This window comes from Taudactylus pleione, unplaced genomic scaffold, assembly GCF_031769625.1.
Source record: "Taudactylus pleione unplaced genomic scaffold, aTauple2 ptg000021l, whole genome shotgun sequence".
NCBI lineage: Eukaryota > Metazoa > Chordata > Amphibia > Anura > Myobatrachidae > Taudactylus > Taudactylus pleione.
In genome coordinates this window covers 18,540,501-18,560,857 of record NW_028284423.1, presented here as the reverse complement: position 1 = coordinate 18,560,857, position 20,357 = coordinate 18,540,501, and positions in this window count along the sequence as shown.

The following is a 20,357-nucleotide window of genomic DNA, read 5'->3' as shown; positions in this document are numbered from 1 at the left end:
TTGGAGGTCAAGAAACTAAAATTATTTCAGAATGTTTTTACTAGCTCTATTTTTTGAGCTACACTACTTGCACTATACTGTATGTACATTGGTAATATAGTCATAGTGAAAAGCTATTTTAAAATAATCTGATATTTTCTTGATAGAAAATAAATAACAGTTGTTTTAATTCAATCAATCACAAATAAGAACACAAAATGAAACAAACATGCGGCATACGAAAGTATTATCTAATATAGTGGCATTTTCATGAGGGTGCTCTCTCTTTACTTGTCACTTGTACTCCTCTTCTGGGGCATCTCTTGTCACTGTCCAACAGTAGTGATTCACTGATATCTTTGTTCCATTGCTGAAATGTCTTGGTGGAATCGCTTACTATGCTTGTCACTCAGTGCACCACAGTTATCTTGTGTAGGTAATCCCGTGAATCGCATATATTTGAATTAGGGGTGAGCGGGTTCGGATTTCTGAAATCCGAACCCCCCCGAGCCCCCCCGATCCAAGGCCGATCCGAGTCAGGCTCGACTTTTCCCGCTTGACTCGGATCTGAAATCGAGGCAAAACGTCATCATCCCACCTTCCGTATCTCGCGGGTTTTGGATCCTATATAAGGTACCCGCGTTGGCGCCATTTTCTCACTCGGCTGTGGACAGTGAAGAGGGAGGGTGGGAGTTAGGGCTGGCTGGGCTGTGTAGTGTAGTGTAGTGCAGAGTAGTGTTGTGCTGTGCTGTGCTGCGCTATGCTGCTGTTGTCCATAGGGGCTGTGTCCACTACTTCAAAGTCCATAGGGGCTGGCTGTGTTGTGCTGTGCTGCTGTTGTCCATAGGGGCTGTGTCCACTACTTCAAAGTCCATAGGGGCTGGCTGGACTGTGTTGTGCAGTCAGTTGTCCATAGGGGCTGTGTCCACTCCAAAGTCCTGTGCAGTGTCCCAGTCCTAAAGGGGTGCTGTAGTGTTGTCCAGGGGGTGCTCTGTCCGTCAGGGGTGCTCCTCCCAAGTGCTAAAAAAAAATATTTTATTTCTGTGTTTGTGAATTGTGTGCGCAGTAGCCGCACGTGCATCAACAAAGTAGTGCCAAGCGTGCGCCTGTGTCATAAGTAAAGGGCCGGCTGGCTTGACCGTTAAAGGGTGCTGTAACCCCCAAAGTACACTCCAAACCAAATAAAAAAATATTTTCTGTGTTTGTGAATTGTGTGCGCAGTAGCCGCACGTGCATCAACAAAGTAGTGCCAAGCGTGCGCCTGTGTCATAAGTAAAGGGCCGGCTGGCTTGACCGTTAAAGGGTGCTGTAACCCCCAAAGTACACTCCAAACCAAATAAAAATATATTTTTTTTCTGTGTTTGTGAATTGTGTGCGCAGTAGCCGCACATGCATCAACAAAGTAGTGCCAAGCGTGCGCCTGTGTCATAAGTAAAGGGCCCGCTGGCTTGACCGTTAAAGGGTGCTGTAACCCCCAAAGTACACTCCAAACCAAATTAAAAAATATTTTCTGTGTTTGTGAATTGTGTGCGCAGTAGCCGCACGTGCATCAACAAAGTAGTGCCAAGCGTGCGCCTGTGTCATAAGTAAAGGGCCGGCTGGCTTGACCGTTAAAGGGTGCTGTAACCCCCAAAGTACACTCCAAACCAAATAAAAAAATATTTTTTTTCTGTGTTTGTGAATTGTGTGCGCAGTAGCCGCACGTGCATCAACAAAGTAGTGCCAAGCGTGCGCCTGTGTCATAAGTAAAGGGCCCGCTGGCTTGACCGTTAAAGGGTGCTGTAACCCCCAAAGTACACTCCAAACCAAATAATTTTTTTTTTCTGTGTTTGTGAATTGTGTGCGCAGTAGCCGCTCGTGCATCAACAAAGTAGTGCCAAGCGTGCGCCTGTGTCATAAGTAAAGGGCCGGCTGGCTTGACCATTAAAGGGTGCTGTAACCCCCAAAGTACACTCCAAACCAAATAAAAAAATATTTTCTGTGTTTGTGAATTGTGTGTGCAGTAGCCGCACGTGCATCAACAAAGTAGTGCCAAGCGTGCGCCTGTGTCATAAGTAAAGGGCCGGCTGGCTTGACCGTTAAAGGGTGCTGTAACCCCCAAAGTACACTCCAAACCAAATAAAAAAATATTTTCTGTGTTTGTGAATTGTGTGCGCAGTAGCCGCACGTGCATCAACAAAGTAGTGCCAATTGTGCGCCTGTGTCCCATAAATAAAGGGCCGGCTGGATTGACCGCTAAAGGGTGCTGTAACCCCCCAAAGGGCACTCCAAACAAAATAAAAAAAAAAATTCTGTGTTTGTGTGCACTGTGGCTGCACGTGCATCAAGAAAGGAGCAGCGCCAAGCGTGCGCCTGTGTCCCATAAGTAAAGGGCCGGCTGGCTCATTTCTTAAAGGGTGGTGTAACCCACAAAGTGCACTAGTCTCCAACAAAACTAAAAAAATATTTTCTGTGTTTGTGTGCGCCTTAGCCGCATGTATATATCAATATAACATAAATGGAGGACCAAACTTTCTCCGATAAAAATAAAATAGGGAAATATCAAGAACCACTTCCTACTAGTGCTGAAGTTGCTGCCACTAGTCATGACATAGACGATAACATGCCATCAACATCGTCTGCCAAGGCCGATGCCCAATGTCATAGTAGAAGGCACATACAATCTCAAATGACAAAGTTCAGGAAAATGACCTTGAAAAAAACATTTAAATCATCTGAAGAGAAACGTAAACTTGCCAATATGCCATTTACGACACGGAGTGGCAAGGAACGGCTAAGGTCTTTCCCTATGTTCATGACTAGTGGTTCATCTTCACATGACGATGGAAGCCCTCCTCCCGCTAAAAAAATCAAATGAGTTAAGCTGGCAAAAGCACAGCGAAGAACTGTGAGTTCTAAGAAGATATCACAAATCCCCAAGGAGAGTCCAAGTGTGGTGGCGGTTGCGATACCTGACCTTCCCAGCACTGGACGGGAAGAGGTGGCTCTTTCCACCATTTGCACGCCCCCTGCAAGTGCTGAAAGGAGCACCCACAGTCCACTTGCTGATATGCAAATTGAAGATGTCACTGTTGAAGTACAACAGGATGAGGATACTGGTGTAGCTGGCACTGAGGAGGAAGTTGGCGAGGAGGATTCTGATGGCGATGTGGTTTGTTTAAATCAGGCTCCGGGGGAGACAGTTGTTGTCCGTGGGATGAAAAAGCCCATCACGGTCATGCCTGGGCAGAAGACCAAACATTCCACCTCTTTGGTCTGGCAATATTTCTATCCAAATCCGGACAACAACTGTCTTGCCATATGTACCATATGTAAAGGTGAAATAAGTAGGGGTAGGGACGTTAACCACCTAGGAACATCCTCCCTTATACGGCACCTGCAGCGCGTTCATAAAAAGTTACTGTCAAGTTCAGAAACTTTGGCTAAGACCGTAAGCAGTCCCTGCGGTCGGGTTTCCCAGCCACAAGCCCTGGAGTGATTTTGGCTCTATCAGAGCCAAAATCACTCCCACTGACATCACTAGTGATGTCAGTGGGGCCGGCTTCAGATGGTAGGCGTTCCCATCAACATCGACAGCACGCCCCCTTTGGTGCGAGACCCAGAGCGATGGGAAGCCCGTCGCTCGCCGGGTCTCGTGCATTCGCACGACGGAGCTCCCTCCATCGTGCGCATGCGCAGTGGGGAACATCGACCCACTTGCGAGCGTACTGCCACTCGCGAGTGGGTCTGAATGACCCCCTAAATCATTAAAGAAACCATCTAATCTCAAAATCATGGTTGAGACCTTTGGGTTTAAGAGTATTAAGATTAAAAATGTATTTCATCTCAGTTTTCGCTAGTCTAATATCCCTATCCCTCCTTAATGGACTTATCATGTTTATCTTTAAAATGTAATGAAAAGGGGTGGTTGTCATTCCCCTTAATAATGTTTCTGACATGTTCTGCCCATCTAATTTTCACCTGTCTTTTGGTTTTCCCATATATATATTTTTCATCTATATATATATTAGATGAAAAAAAATGCACTCACCAGGCTTTATCCCCCCAAAAAAAGAGATATACTCATCACTTTCTTCTTAGCATCTGTATAAAAAACAGTTGTCCTTGGGCGACGTTTCGGTCCACACTGGGACCTTTCTCCAGACCCACAACTTGCCAGACCATCAGCTGTTCCTACATTATGTCTGATGGTGTGGCAGGTTGTGCACTTTTTTTCATTTAAAATTATGGCCTGTCCCTGTGGATTTGCCTAAGTTTTGGCACCCCAGCGGATGCAGCTTGAATAGTGAGTGCTACTCTGCTCCCTATATATAATATATATATATATATATTTATATATATATATATATATATTTATATATATATATACATATACAGTATATATATATATATATACATATATACACCCTGACAAAGTCCAACCAGTGATGAAACGCTTAGCCCGTGGCATACACACGTGGATGTAGTGACATCATCGGCTACCTCCAGATCCTGTTCTGTGATCAGACAGTGAGTTCCAGGCATCCCTTGTGGTGGAGCATGATCCAGAGACACTATACCTAGTAGAGACCTAGGGGTATATTTACTAAAGTGTGGGTTTTTAGAAGTGGAGATGTTGTCGCTAACTGTATAGATCCCACTGATTGTCTTCGGCTCCTGACTTACTGACCAGCCCACGTGGGAACTCTCAGAAGCCAGAGCCAATCAGTGTGCGCTCTACAGTTAGCAGCCGCTGATTGGCTGCCAGCTCCTGATAGTTTCCACTGATCAGTCAGGATCCAGGTAGCGGTGAATTTGGTCACACACATACACCGTTACAGTAAGTGTATGGATCGGGCTCCATTTTTTTATTTTGCCTAGACCCCTGGATGCTATGGAGACCAGTGTGCAGATGAAGGTGAGTATAGGATTTTTATTGCAGGTACTCCAAACGGATTCTACTAGAGAAGGGGACCGACCAACTGGCTGCAGTTATGTATGTGTGAGTGAGGTAGGTAGGTAGGTCTGTAACAAAGTTTTACTTTAGACAGTGTGTGTATACTGTGTTTTTTTAACTATTTATTTTACAGTAGAGGTACAGGTGCCGGCCACCTGCTGGCACTTGTAGTTCCACAAGTGCCAAAGTGCAGGCATGCTGGCACCTGTAGTTTAGAACTATTTAACACATTATTACTACTATACCCACCTTTGCACCAGTGGTGCGGGAAGAGACCCAGGCTTCAGCGTAAGCCTGGGGTTTAGGGAGAGGGGGGACCCCTTCTTGTGGAGGACCCCACCTCCCCTGCAATCCCCCACTTGGGCTGACCGACTTGGGGTGTTAATGCTTTGGCCCTGGAGTCCCGGTGATAGGGTCTCCTGGCTGTGGCATTACACCCTGGTCGGTTTGGGTCCAGTGCTGGTTTTAAATATAGGGGAACCCCTATGCATTTTTACCCCCTATATTCAAACCCAGCACAAATTATGGTGGAACCCTACTTGTTTCATTCCCCATAATTTTAGGAACCAGGACTGGTTGAGCAGTATGGGGCTGTTATGCCTTAGGGGGGAACCCTACATAATTAAAAAAAAAAAATGTAACCCTTGTTTAACAGGTAGACCACACAACAAGCCTTCACATATCTCACTGATATGCAGGCTGCTTGCTCGGGAGAGTTTTGCAGAGAGAAAACACTGCAATCTCAGGTAAGTAAGTAAACTTGCTACTCGAGGGAGAAATCTCGATCTGCTTCACCATCGGCTATCTCACATTCAGCTAAACTCATTTCTTAGTAAATTTGCGAGTTTAAAAATGGGAAAATGACCCGAGTTTCGGCGATGCAAATCGAGTTTAAAAAAAAACAACCTCGATCAGACTCGATTCTTAGTAAATTTACCCTCTGGTCTCCAGACATAAAGGCCCAGATTCGTAAATGTTTGCCATCCTCAGAGTGGTTTGAAACTCGACTACTTCTTCAAGTTGACCCAATATCATTCACATGATTCTTATTTCTTTTTTTTCTCCCACTCTAAAGCTGCATACACACTTTCAGAGAAAGTGAACGATTTAAATGATATATTCAGAATATATTCAGAATACCAGGACATTTACCAACAGTGGGCCTGATTCAGACCCACTCGCGAGCGGCTGTCCGCTCGCAAGTGGGTCGATGTTATGGACTGAGCATGCGCACGACGGAGGGAGCTCCGTCGTGCGCATGCGCCAGACGCGACGAGCGAAGGAAAGTCCTTCGCTCGTTGTGTCCGATCAAAGGGGGCGTGCTGTCAATGTTGATTGACAGCACGCCCCCTTTGGTAGGCGTTCCGGGGGCGTGCCTCCCTGACGGGGGCGTTCCCACGGGAACGCCTCCCGTCAAAAGCCGGCCCACTGACATCACTAGTGATGTCAGTGGGAGTGATTTTGGCTCTGATAGAGCCAAAATCACTCCGGAGCTTGCGGTTGAAAACCACAACCGCAGGCTCCGGCTCGCAATTTCGATGGTCGCGATGGTCACGACCATCGCGGCCATCGAAATGCACGCTCGTATAGCCTGTGGGTGGTGACCCACAGCTATACGAGCGTCCAGGAGGACGCTCCATTTTCATGGAGCCCGGCCCTCATTCAGAGCTTACGGCTCTGAATGAGGACCTGTATCCGGACCTGCCTCATACCTTTTCTTCAAAAGAGCTTAAACATTCACTGGTATCAGATGTGCATGTTTTCATATTTTTATTTTATTTTCCATTTTATTTTCTTATTCATTTTTATTATTTTATAATTTTTCTATTTTTTGTTATGTGTCTCTTTTCCTAACTACTTTCATTGTCACCATTTCCCTACCTCAAAACATGAGCGCTCGTTTCAACATATTTTTTACTCCGTTTACTATATGGACCCACGATCATTAATCGCGGGTCATTATAGGTTAATGCATGTGTTGGATGTTTGATAACGATCATCCAACACATGCAGAATGATCAGATAACGATCGTTATAATTATCTGATCATAGTGCAGTCGTTCCATGTGTGTACGCACCTTTAGGAAATTCTGCAAACACCTACCTGCCTTTTCTTTGTACTTGTGCCAAATTACATTTTATTCACTATATGCCTTGCTAAAATGTTCATTGCATTCCTCTTTTTTTTTTTTGCTATTTGGATTATTAGTTTTTGTGTCTAGTACTGTTCCTCGAAATACACACTTTATATGACACTGCAGTGTTTGTACAATTTTCTTTTCTTTTCCTTTTTACATAATGTTTGTGATATTTTTTTTGAACCGATGCTTCAAATAAAGATATTTTTTTTAAAAAGCATAAAATAAAAAAAAATTTAAAAAATGTACATCCCTCAAATTGTTAACCAGCCCTGGGCCTCCGGGCCTAGGCTGGTATTAAAATATAGGAGGAACAAACAGTATGGTGTCTCCTCTATTTTTCAATAACCAACACAAGACTGAGCCAAGGCTAAACTAGCTAGGGCAGCTGACATTATAGCAAGGGGACATACAGAGTGAGGTCCCCATTCCATAACGATAACCTACTCTTGACTGACACACCAGTAGGTGACAGATATATAGTGACTTTCACAGATACACAGTCAATTACCTGATTCAAAGCAAAGATATAGTGCTGGACAAGTTACGGGATTATGTTACAATGGCTAAAAATTAATTTCAAAGAAATCCACTTGCATATTATAGGGACAATGGAGGTGAATTCACAGGACACAAAGTAGAACACTTCCTAAGACAACTAGGCATTGAGCAACACTAGACAGTGGGTCTCATTCAGACCAGGTCGCAAAGAGCAGATGCGCTCGCAACCGGGTCGATGGTTAGCCCTGCGCATGCGCAACGGCCGCACTGTGCATGCGCAAGGCCTGGAGCGAGAGAGAAACTCTCTCGCTCCGGAGCTTTCCACAAAAGGGGCGGCTGTCGATGTTGATCGACAGCTCACCCCGTTTTATGGGAGGGGGGGTGGTTTCACAAATGGAATGCCGTTTTGTGGGCGTCCGCACTGACATCATCAGTGATGTCAGTGGGGAGCTTCCTTCTCGATCAGAGTAGGAAGCAGCTCCCTGGGGCTTGCGGTTGCCGAGACCCAACCTTAGGGTCTGGTCGCAAGCCCTGATGGTCGCGATGGTGTTCACCATCGCGACCATCAACCTGGTCGGTCGCTAAGCTGTGGGTGGTAACCCACAGCTTAGCTAGCGACCAGGAGGCCGCACTAAAAAAAAGTAGCGGTCGCCCTCATTCAGAGAGAGCAGAACAGAACAGAACTGATTCAGACCCGGTCGCAAGCGCTGAGCACTCGAAACCGGGTCCATGGTGGCCCAGAGCGCATGCGCACGACGGAGCCAGCTCCGTCGTGCACATGTGCGAGACCCGGATAGCGACGGGCAATCCGTTGCTCCGGGTCTTGTACCAAAGGGGGCGTACTGTCGATGTTGAGTGACAGCACGCTCCCTTTGGTGGGCGGGCCGGGGGGTGGCTGCCCAAACAGAGGCGTTCCCATGTGAACGCCTACCATTTGGGGCCGGCCCCACTGACCTCACGAGTGACGTCAGTGGAGAGATTCCGGCTCTGTTAGAGCCGAAATCTCTCTGGGGCTTGCGGCAATGAGACCCTACCGCAAGGGTCTCGTCGCAAGCCCGATGGTCGCGACAGTCTTGACCTTGGCGACCATCTTCCTGGCCGCTCGCTATAGCTGTGGGTGATCACCCACAGCTATGCGAGCGGCCAGGAGGCCGTTCTAAAAAAAAAAAAAAAGACCGGCCCTGATTCAGAGCGAGCGCTCTGTCAGAGCGACCGGCTCTGAATCAGGTCCTATGACTGAAATGATCAGATGCATGTTAACATATTAAGGACTGTCTGAAATATATTTAGCTATAGCCGAAATGACAGCCACTTATTTACAGAACAGACTATTCTCAGGAACAGAGGAGGAAACACCATATAAATTATGGCATGGCAAAAAAACCCAGATTGAAACATTAGTTTTCGGATGTACAGCATTTGTCTATAATACTGCAGAAAGATGCAGTAAACTGTAGAACCGGGCAGTAGAAGGGATTCTTGTTGGGTACACAGAATGTTCCAAAGGATACAGAATCTTAAATCCAAAAACAGAAAAAGTAACTATAAGCAATAGTGTAACATTTGTTAAGGAACTGAAAAAAGAAGTGATGATCACTAACTCCAAAGACACTAGCAAGACAGCCCTTAAACAAGAGATTGAAATCAGCTGTAATCCAGATACCAAAGTTACACAGGAGTGTACGTCAGTTGAAGTTAGGCGCTCAATCAGAGAAAACAAAGGTAAAGCACCTGAGCGCCTTTTATATAAATCTAGCACACTCAAGATGCGTGAACCCATGTCGTGGGAGGAAGTATCTGACTTGCCAGAAAGGGAAGCTGAAAAATGGATAGAAGCAGCAAAAGAAGACATGAAGTCCGTGCATGACAACCAGACATGAACACTAAACTGAACTGCCAGCAAAAAGAAAAAACATTAGCTGGAAAAGGATATCAGAGATTATCTAGAAAGATGGGTTTTATGGATTAAGGCCCTCATTCAGAGCCGCTTGCAAAAAGCGAGTGCTCGCTCTGAATGAAGGCGGACGCTTTTTTTTTAAAACCACAGCTTTAGCGAGAGGACAGGTGATGGTCGCGATCGGGGCTTGCGACGAGACCCTTGTGGTAGGTTCTTGTCTGCCGCAAGCCCCAGTGAGCTTTCGGCTCTAATAAACATCGACAGCCGCCCCGTTTGTAGAGAGCCCCGGAGCGAGAGAGTTTCTCTCTCGCTCTGGGGATTGCTCACGTGCAGTGTGCATGCGGTGCGTGCGCAGTGCCCCACCCATCGGCCCACTTGCGAGCGCATAGCGCTTGCGAGCGGGTCTGATTGAGGGCCTAAGCCTCATCTGTTGAGAAGGCGAGTTGAAATGTAAGAACAGACTGAGGGCCTGATTCAGCACGCAACGCATTTGCTTATACGCACACAACCGGCTGATTGTTGCATACTGCGCATGCGTATACATCGCAATGCGCATGTGCGAACAAGCCACTACGCTCTGGACTGCGAACACAGGGGATACGCAGACCCATGGCAGAGCGATTGACAGGAAGTGCCGTTTGTGGGTGGTGATGGGGGGGTGGTCGGGTGAATGCAGGCGTGCCAGTGCATGGGCATGCATAAATTAGCCACTGCGAAACCAGATGCTATCTGAGGTCTCTTAGCATGTGCTGAAGTAAGCAATTCCTGAGTAAGGTCTGAGCTTCTCTAACTGTCCGATGTTACTCGATGTTACCGATTGTTTCTCTATGTTGTTAAAGCATACACATGTGAGTAAGGGGAAGTGGGCGTCCTTATGTCAGGCTGCGATCACAATGTGAATGCACACATTTAATTAACACAGCTGATATTAGCAACGCAGTTGCGTGCGTATAAGCAGAATAGCGATCCGTAGTGAATCAGGCCCTGAGACTTAGGGGGTCATTCAGACCCGCTCGCGAGCAGCAGTACGCTCGCAAGCGGGTCGATGTTCCCCACTGTGCATGCGCACGACGGAGGGAGCTCCGTCGCGCGCATGCGCGAGACCCGGGGAGCGACGGGCTCTCCATCACTCCGGGTTTCGCACCAAAGGGGGCGTGCTGTCGATGTTGATTGACAGCACGCCCCCTTTGGTGGGCATGCCGGGGGCGTGCCTGCCAGATGGAGGCGTTCCCATGGGAACGCCTACCGTCTGAAGCCGGCCCCACTGACATCACTGACATCACTAGTGATGTCAGTGGGAGTGATTTTGGCTGGGTCTCCGTCGCAAGTCCGATGGTCGCGATGGTCATCTTTTTGGTCATCTTTTTGGCCGCTCGCATATGCTGTGGGTGGTCACCCACAGCTATACGAGCGGCCAGGAGGACGCTCCATTTTCATGGAGGAGGGCCCTGATTCAGAGCGAGCGCTCTGGTCAGAGCGTTCAGCTCTGAATCAGGCCCTTAATGTAGTTTGTATGAATACACCAGAGGGACAGCTGGTGGCACTGTTGCAGAATGTGTTGGTGTGTTGTCACTCTTTATTAATACTATGTACTCTGTTGTTACAGGAATGTTCCAGAATGTTCCTGTCACGTCTGTATGCTTATAACCAAACAGTTTATTATAAATAATTGTACCACAAAGAGCATCCCAGTGAGTGCCTACTGACAGTGGATTTAGGAAGGATTTGATTTGCTAAGAACACCTATTCTCACAATAATATTGTTCTTCACAGTGAGGCTATGGGTCCCAGCAAGCCTGTCCTGTTGCACTTGTAGAACCACAAGTGCCAGCAGGCTTCTGGCACCTGTTGCCACTGTGAAGAAAAAAAAAAAAAAATACTGTACATGGACACTGAATATTTCAACCCTTACCCATACCTCCCAACATTTGTCCAAGATAATTCGGGACTTCTGCAACTTCCACGCACCGGAGGCGTGCTCGCCCGAAAAGGGGGCATGGCCTGATAATAGAGTGGCGATGGCTTGATGGCATGCTCCCGATTACATCACTAAGGGGCGTGCCCAGCATCTCCGAGATGCTGGACTGCCACCGGGCTTCTCCCCGTACTGTGAACAGATGCCTCTATTCTCGCTCTGCATGTATAGATGCTTCCCCCAACTTCCCCCCACCGCGGGGCACTGCGGCCCATGGGTGGTACAGTGGTATAGTCCCTGAAAAATGGGACTGTCCCACTGAATGCGGGACAGTTGGGAGGTATACATACTAGGGATGTGCACCGACCCCCATGTTTTGGTTTTGTTTTCGGTAGAGATGAGCGTGTTCGGTTTCCAGAGTTCCGAACCCACCCGAATTTAGCATAACCGAGTCGGATCCAAGCAGGCTCGGTGTTTCCCACCTTACTCGGATCTTGGAAACCAAGACAAAATGATACAGTCTGAAATCTCGCGGTTCGCAAGCTTTCGTCTCTATGATAAATGTAGTATATAAGGGACCACGTGACGGACGCCATTTCACTTCGGCTGTGAACACTGAACAGGGAGGGTGGGTAGTGTAGGGCTGGTAGAGGTGCTGGTGCTATCTGCTGTGTCCTGGGCTGGTGCTGATCCATTCTGGTCTCTGGTCACGGTGCTGTCACTGTGCTGTCTGCTGATCCATTCTGGTCTCTGGTCACGGTGCTGTCACTATCACTGTGCTGTCTGCTGATCCATTTTGGTCTCTGGTCATGGTGCTGTCAGTGTCACTGTGCAGTCTGCTGATCCATCTGGACTGTCTGCTGTGTCTTGGGCTTGTGCTGTGTCCATCTCTGGGGCCAAGTTCTGGACTATAAAAAAAAAAAATCAAAGTGTCTTTTATATTTTTCTGTGTGTGCTCGTGGGTATTAGGCTTAACTGCAATAGCGCACAAGAGCCAGCCAGCAATGCACATTGCAACAACCTTGTGCTGCCTGACTCCAGTCGTGCTCCAAAAAAAAAAACTATAAAAGTTCCTAATATTTTTTTCTTTTGTGTGTGCTCATGGGTGTTAGGCTTAACAGCAGTAGCGCACAAGAGCCAGCCAGCAATGGACATTGAAACAACATTGTGCTGCCCGACTACAGTCGTGCTCCAAAAAAAACCCAATAAAAGTGTCTTATATTTTTATCTTCTGTGTGTGCGTGCATGTTAGGCTTAACCGCAGTAGCGCACAAGAGCCAGCTAGCAACGCAAGTTGCAACCTTGTCCTGCCTGACTACAGTCGTGCTCCAAAAAAACCCAATAAAAGTGTCATATTTTATTCTTCTGTCTGTGCTCGTGGGTGTTAGGCTTAACCGCAGTAGCACACAAGAGCCAGCCAGCAACACAAGCTGCCACTTTGTACTGCCCGACTACAGTCATGCTCCAAAAAAACAAACAATAAAATTGTCTTATATTTTTTACTTCTATGTGTGCTCGTGGGTGTTAGGTTTAACTGCAGTATCGCACAAGAGCCAGCCAGCAACGCACGTTGCAACAACCTTGTGCTGCCCGACTACAGTCGTGCTAAAAAAACAAAACAATAAAAGTGTCTTATATTTTTATCTTCTGTTTGTGCGTGGTTGTTAGGCTTAACAGCAGTAGCGCACAAGAGCCAGCTAGCAACGCAAGTTGCAACCTTGTACTGCCCGACTACAGTCATGCTCCAAAAAAACAAACAATAAAATTGTCTTATATTTTTTACTTCTATGTGTGCTCGTGGGTGTTAGGTTTAACTGCAGTATCGCACAAGAGCCAGCCAGCAACGCACGTTGCAACAACCTTGTGCTGCCCGACTACAGTCGTGCTAAAAAAACAAAACAATAAAAGTGTCTTATATTTTTATCTTCTGTTTGTGCGTGGTTGTTAGGCTTAACAGCAGTAGCGCACAAGAGCCAGCTAGCAACGCAAGTTGCAACCTTGTACTGCCCGACTACAGTCATGCTCCAAAAAAACAAACAATAAAATTGTCTTATATTTTTTACTTCTATGTGTGCTCGTGGGTGTTAGGTTTAACTGCAGTAGTGCACAAGAGCCAGCCAGCAACGCACGTTGCAACAACATTGTGCTGCCCAATTACAGTCGTGCTCCAAAAAAAACCAATAAAAGTGTCTTATATTTTTTCTTGTGTGTGTGCGTGCGTGTTAGGCTTAACCACAGTAGCGCACAAGAGCCAGCCAGCAATGCAAGTTGCAACCTTGTGCTGCCCGACTACAGTCGTACTCCAAAAAAACCCCAATAAAAGTGTCTTATATTTTTATCTTCTGTGTGTGCGGCATGTTAGGCTTAACCGCAGTAGCGCACAAGAGCCAGCTAGCATCGCAAGTTGCAACCTTGTCCTGCCTGACTACAGTCGTGCTCCAAAAAAACCCAATAAAAGTGTCATATTTTTTTCTTCTATGCGTGCTCGTGGGTGTTAAGCTTAACCGCAGTATCGCACAAGAGCCAGCCAACAACGCACATTGCAACAACCTTGTGCTGCCCGACTACAGTCGTGCTAAAAAAACAAAACAATAAAAGTGTCTTATATTTTTATCTTCTGTTTGTGCGTGCGTGTTAGGCTTAACAGCAGTAGCGCACAAGAGCCAGCTAGCAACGCAAGTTGCAACCTTGTCCTGCCTGACTACAGTCGTGCTCCAAAAAAACCCAATAAAAGTGTCATATTTTATTCTTCTGTCTGTGCTCGTGGGTGTTAGGCTTAACCGCAGTAGCACACAAGAGCCAGCCAGCTTCACAAGCTGCCACCTTGTACTGCCCGACTACAGTCATGCTCCAAAAAAAAAACAATAAAATTGTCTTATATTTTTTACTTCTATGTGTGCTCGTGGGAGTTAGGTTTAACTGCAGTAGTGCACAAGAGCCAGCCAGCAACGCACGTTGCAACAACATTGTGCTGCCCAATTACAGTCGTGCTCCAAAAAAAACCAATAAAAGTGTCTTATATTTTTTCTTGTGTGTGTGCGTGCGTGTTAGGCTTAACCACAGTAGCGCACAAGAGCCAGCCAGCAATGCAAGTTGCAACCTTGTGCTGCCCGACTACTGTCGTACTCCAAAAAACCCAATAAAAGTGTCTTATATTTTTTTCTTTTGTGTGTGCGTGCGTGATAGGCTTAACTGCTGTAGCGCACAAGAGCCAGCCAGCAACACAAGTTGCAACAACCTTGTGCTGCCCGACTACAGTCGTGCTCCAAAAAAAAACCAAGAAGTGTCATATTTTTTTCTTCTGTGTGTGCTCATGGGTGTTAGGCTTTACAGCAGTAGCGCACAAGAGCCAGCCAGCAATGCACGTTGCAACAACCTTGTGCTGCCCGACCACAGTCGTGCTCCAAAAAAAAAGTAAAAAACAATAAAAGTGTCATATTTTTTTCTTCTGTTTGTGCGTGCTTATTAGGATTAACCGCAGTAGCCACAAGAGCCAGCCAGCAATGCAAGTTGCAACCTTGTGCTGCCTGACTATAGTCGTGCTCCAAAAAAACCCAATAAAAGTGTCTTATATTTTTTTCTTCTTCTGTGTGTGCTCATGGGTGTTAGGCTTAATTGCAGTTGCGCACAAGAGCCAGCCAGCAACGCACATTGCAACAACCTTGTGCTGCCTGACTACAGTCGTGCTCCAAAAAAATAACAATAAAAGTGTCTTATATTTTATTCTTCTGTGTGTGCGTGCATGTTAGGCTTAACCGCAGTAGCGCACAAGAGCCAGCCAGCAACAAAATTTGCAACCTTGTACTGCCCGACTACAGTCATGCTCCAAAAAAACCAATAAAATTGTCTTATATTTTTTACTTCTATGTGTGCTCGTGGGTGTTCTGCTTAACTGCAGTAGCGCACAAGAGCCAGCCAGCAACGCACGTTGCAACAACCTTGTGCTGCCCGATTATAGTCGTGGTCCAAAAAAACCCAATAAAAGTGTCTTATATTTTTTGCTCCTGTGTTTGCGACGCGTGCGTGTTAGGCTTAACTGCAGTAGCACCCAAGACCCAGCAAGCAACGCACGTTGCAACAACCTTGTGCTGCCTGACTACAGTCGTGCTCCAAAAAAATAACAATAAAAGTGTCTTATATGTTTTTCTTCTATGTGTGCATGCATGTTAGGCTTAACTGCAGTAGCACACAAGAGCCAGCCAGCAACAAAAGTTGCAACCTTGTACTGCCCGACTATAGTCATGCTCCAAATAAACCCCCCAAAAAGTGTCTATTTTTTTCTTCTGTGTGTGTTCGTGGGTATTAGGCTTAACTGCAGTAGCGCACAAGAGCCAGCCAGTAACGCATGTTGCAACAACCTTGTGCTGCCCGACTACAGTCGTGCTCCAAAAAAAACCCAATAAAAGCATCTTATATTTTTTTCTTTTGTGTGTGATCATGGGTGTTAGGCTTAACTGCAGTAGCACACAAGAGCCAGCCAGCAACGCATGTTGCAACAACCTTGTGCTGCCCAACTCCAGTTGTGATCAATCGGTGCTCTGGGCCCAAGTTCTTCTGGAGCTGACAAAAAATAAAAATCATTATTTGTTTTTTTTTCTAATATTTTTGTGTGTGTGCACAACTGCACCTTGGCTACACTATTGGTGATTTTGACACTGCTTCAAGACTGCAGAAAATATGGAGGGCTGTCACATGACAGGAGAGCAAGGACAAGAACCACATGTTGTAGCTGCCGCCAGCAGTGCAAGGCCGTCAACTTCCTCGTCCTCTATGAAGGCCCATGACCCAGGGCTTAAGTCACGCCATCGATATGGTAAAGCAAGTTTTACTGAAGTTAAGAAAAAAAAATTGAAAGGATATTTGCCTTTAGATAAATAAAAAATTGGCAATATGCCATCACTACACGAAGTGGCAATGAAAGGATAAGGCCTTGGCCTTTCTTTATGAAGACTGCTGATAGTCCTTCTGCTTGTATTAGTAGTAGTGGTGGCGGTCCAATGAAAAATGTGAAAGTTGTTAAGACAGCTCTGGGAAAACCAACTATGTGCCCTGAGAAATCGAAATCACAAATCCCTGAGGAGAGTGCAAGTGTGTCCGCGGTTGCCATGTGTGAGCCAGACCTAAATACTAGTGTACTGGAGGATCCTCCAAGTTCCAACATTTGTGTGCCCTCTGGAAATGTGGGGAAAGGCAGTCAACATCTTGCACACGTAGTCATTGAGGATGCTTCTGTGGAATTGCACATGGAGGAGGAGGATATTATGTTAGTTGAAGGTGTCAAAGATGATGAGTATGTTGGTGATGAGGATGTTGATGTCGAGGATGTCCTTTGTGTAAGTAAGGCAACAGCTGTTGCCATGGTTTGAAAAAGACAAAGCTCATTGTTGTCATGCCGAGACAAAAAACAAAAAAATCTACTTCTCACGTGTGGAATTATTTCCATCCCGATCCGGACAACAGTTGTCAAGCCATATGTGCCCATTGCCATGCAAGAGTGAGTAGAGGGAGGGACCTAAACCACCTAGGAACCTCCTCCTTGTTACATCACTTGGAGCGCATTCATCAAATATCAAAGTGTACGTCGCCAATTTCCAAAACTCAAAACGTAACAAGTCCAGTGTCACCTACCTGCTCCCTCTCTGTGAGATCCAAACGCCTTCGATCTCCAACACCAACACCTGCATCATCATCTACATCCTCATTCGTGATCGGAAGTAATTTAAAAAAACAATTGACTTTTAAACAGTCCTTTGATAGAGGAAGTATGTATAACAGCTGTCACCCAGATTCACAGCGGATCACTGATGCCATGATGGCTGTGCTAGTATTAGATGGTGAAATAATAAAAAATGAGGATGATAGTGTGGAGGAAGTGCAAAAGGAGGATGAGGGGGAAATTTGTGTCCTATCTGACGCTAATATGGATGTTGATGATAAGGATGTTGTTTTCCGTAAATCAGCCACCAGTGGTAGCAGTTTTTGCTAATGATAAAAAGAAAGCCAGAAAAGCAACATCTTGGGTGTGGAATTATTTTAATCTAAATTCTGACAACAGTTGTGAAGGCATCTGTTCCATTTGTAAAGCCAAAGTTAGCAGAGGAAGGAATGTTAACCATCTAGGCACCTCCTCCCTGTTACGCAATTTGTTTAACAAAATTATAATTTGTAAATTAATAACAAGCAGTCCAGTATCAGCTACCATCAGTTTGGACCATAACATGCAATCTCCATCACCAACACCCTCATCATCAACCTCCTCCTTAATCATTGAAGGTAGTCCTTCAAAAAAATGTTTTGTGGGGCCCAAACAAACCAAGGAGTTCAGCCACGAAAGTGTCAGTCCTAGTGGCTAAAGTGCTTGGTTTGTTAAACTGTGCATGTCCTTTTTAATATCTCACATAAGAGTGGGTGGGAGGGACAATTCCATCTTGCACCTTTACATTTGGCACAATTTGGGGCATTGCCGACTGACATTATTATAGTTTATTAAACTGCCATCCTGTCTGCCACTGCTGTGTGGCAATGTTTCATAGATGTCTGATATTTTTTTAAACTGCCATGCGTTTGTGCTGTTGCTCTGTTGCTTACTTTAGCCAGCCAGCTTGCTGCAGCCTTTGGCCTATATTGGTGAAAAATAGTGAAATCAATATTGTGAGCTGTGAGGTGGTTAAAAATGCCTAGAAATGCCTGAAAATCATTGAATTAAGGTTAATAAAACTGTAGGAACAAAACAGGCCCAAATTATGTGGTTTTAGCTGTTTTTATGATTTTTTTAAGAAAAAAATCCAGATCCAAAACCAAAACCAAAACACAGAGGAAAACAATCCAAAACCAGATTCAGATCCAAAACCAGGGGAGATCCAGATCCAAAACCAAAATACGGGGGTCGGCGCACATCTCTAGTTTTCTACTTCATGTTTTGGATCTGGATCTGGTTTTCCAAAACCACCCTTGCGTGTTTTGGTTTTGGATCTGGATATTTTTTTAAAAAATTATAAAAACAGGTAAACCCACATAATTTGGGCCTGTTTTTGTTCCTACCGTATTATTAACCTTAATAACATTTATTCCCAGTCATTTGCAGTCAATTTTGACCACCACACAGCTCACAATATTGATTTTTTCATTTAGGTTAGGCCTAGGGCCAAAATGTTGCATCCAGCTAGCTGGATGACTAAACTAAGCAACAGCAGTGGGTGGCACTGACATGTGGCCATTTAAAAAAAATGAAAGGTGCATACAGAAGATGCTAAGTGTGGCCATTACAATTTATGGACATTCATAAACAATCAAATTCAAAATGTCAGGCAGCAATGCCCCAAATAGCACATAATGCAGGGAAAAGAGATGCAAGATGGAATAGTCCTTGGGCCCTCCCAACCACCCTTATGTTATATATGAAACAGAACATTCACAGTTTAACAAACCAATCATTTCAGCTACAGGGACTGCCAATTGTGGCTGAAATTATTGGTTTGTTTGGACCCCCATAAAACAAGCTGCCAATGTGCATTGGACATGGAAATTATCCCATACACAAACTGGCTTTACATTACAACATCAAATGTCATCTTTGTCATTGTCCTCATCATCCCCATCAGTTTGTACATCCTCTTCTTCACATAATATTAATTCGTCCCCGCTGGAATCCACCATAGGCACGTATTTTTTTTTATGTGATTGTTGGTAGAGGTCTTCCTCGTGGAATTTGTAATTCATTTTAATGAACATAATCTTTTCCCATTTTGAGGAAGTAACCTCCTACGCCGATCACTTGCAAGGTTGCCAGCTGCATTGAAAACTCTTTTAGAGTACACACTGGAGGCTGGGCAACTTAAGTAATGCAAAGCCAGTTTGTGTATGGGCCTCCAAATTGCCTCTTTTTCCTGCCAGTACTGAAAGGGACTGTCTGACATACCTATTTGGATGTTATCCCTAAAATAGTCATCCACCATTCTGTGATTGGTGACCGTATCAGACATAGTCACGGTAGACATGTCACTATTAGTAGGAAGTTCTCTCATGCCCGACCAGATGTAATTTTTTGGTGACTGATCTGCATGACCAGCAGGGATTCTGTAGGGAAAATGTAGTTTTTTCCTGGCAGCCGCAGAAACTGAAGGAGGAGAGGATGGCGTTTCACGTGCCGCTTCAGCTGACAAATTTTTTACCAACAGCTCTTTGCATCTTTTCAGATTTATGTTCATTGGAAAAAAATACACAAGGTATGACTTAAACCTAGGATCAAGCATGGTCGCCAAAATATATTGATCTGATGTCAAGATATTGTTGACCCTTGGATCCTTGTGAAGCTAATCAAGGGCTTGATCCACCAGTCCGACATACTTAGTGGACTTGCTCCGTTTCAGCTCCTCCTTCAGTTTCTACAGCTGTTTTTGCAAAAGTCTGATAAGGGAAATTACCTGGCTCAAGCTGGCAGTGTCTGAACTAACTTCATGTGTGACAAGTTCAAAGGGTTTGAGAACCTTGCACAACACGGAAATTGTTCTCCATTGCGCTTGAGTAAGGTGCATTTCCGCTCCACAGCCAATATCATAGACGTTGTGTAGCCCTGGATGGCCTTTTGCATATAGAGGGTAGAATTCCACCTAGTTACTACCTCTTGCTTCAGCTGATGGCATGGCAAATTCAACAGTTCTTGCTGGTGCTGCAATCTTCGACAAGAAGTTGCCGAATGTTTAAAATGTCCCGAAATTTTCCGGGCCACCGAGAGCATCTCCTGCACACCCCTGTCATTTTTAAAAAAAATGGTGCACCACCAATTTAATTGCGTGAGCAAAACATGGGACATGATGGATTTCGCCCAGATGTAATGCTTTCACAATATTGCTGGCATTGTCAGAATCACAAATCCCGAGGAGAGTCCAAGTGGGGTAAGCCATTTTGCAATGATTTCCCTGAGTTTTTCTAAGAGGTTCTCAGCAGTGTGCCTCTTAGTGAAACCAGTTATACAAAGAGTAGCCTGCCTCT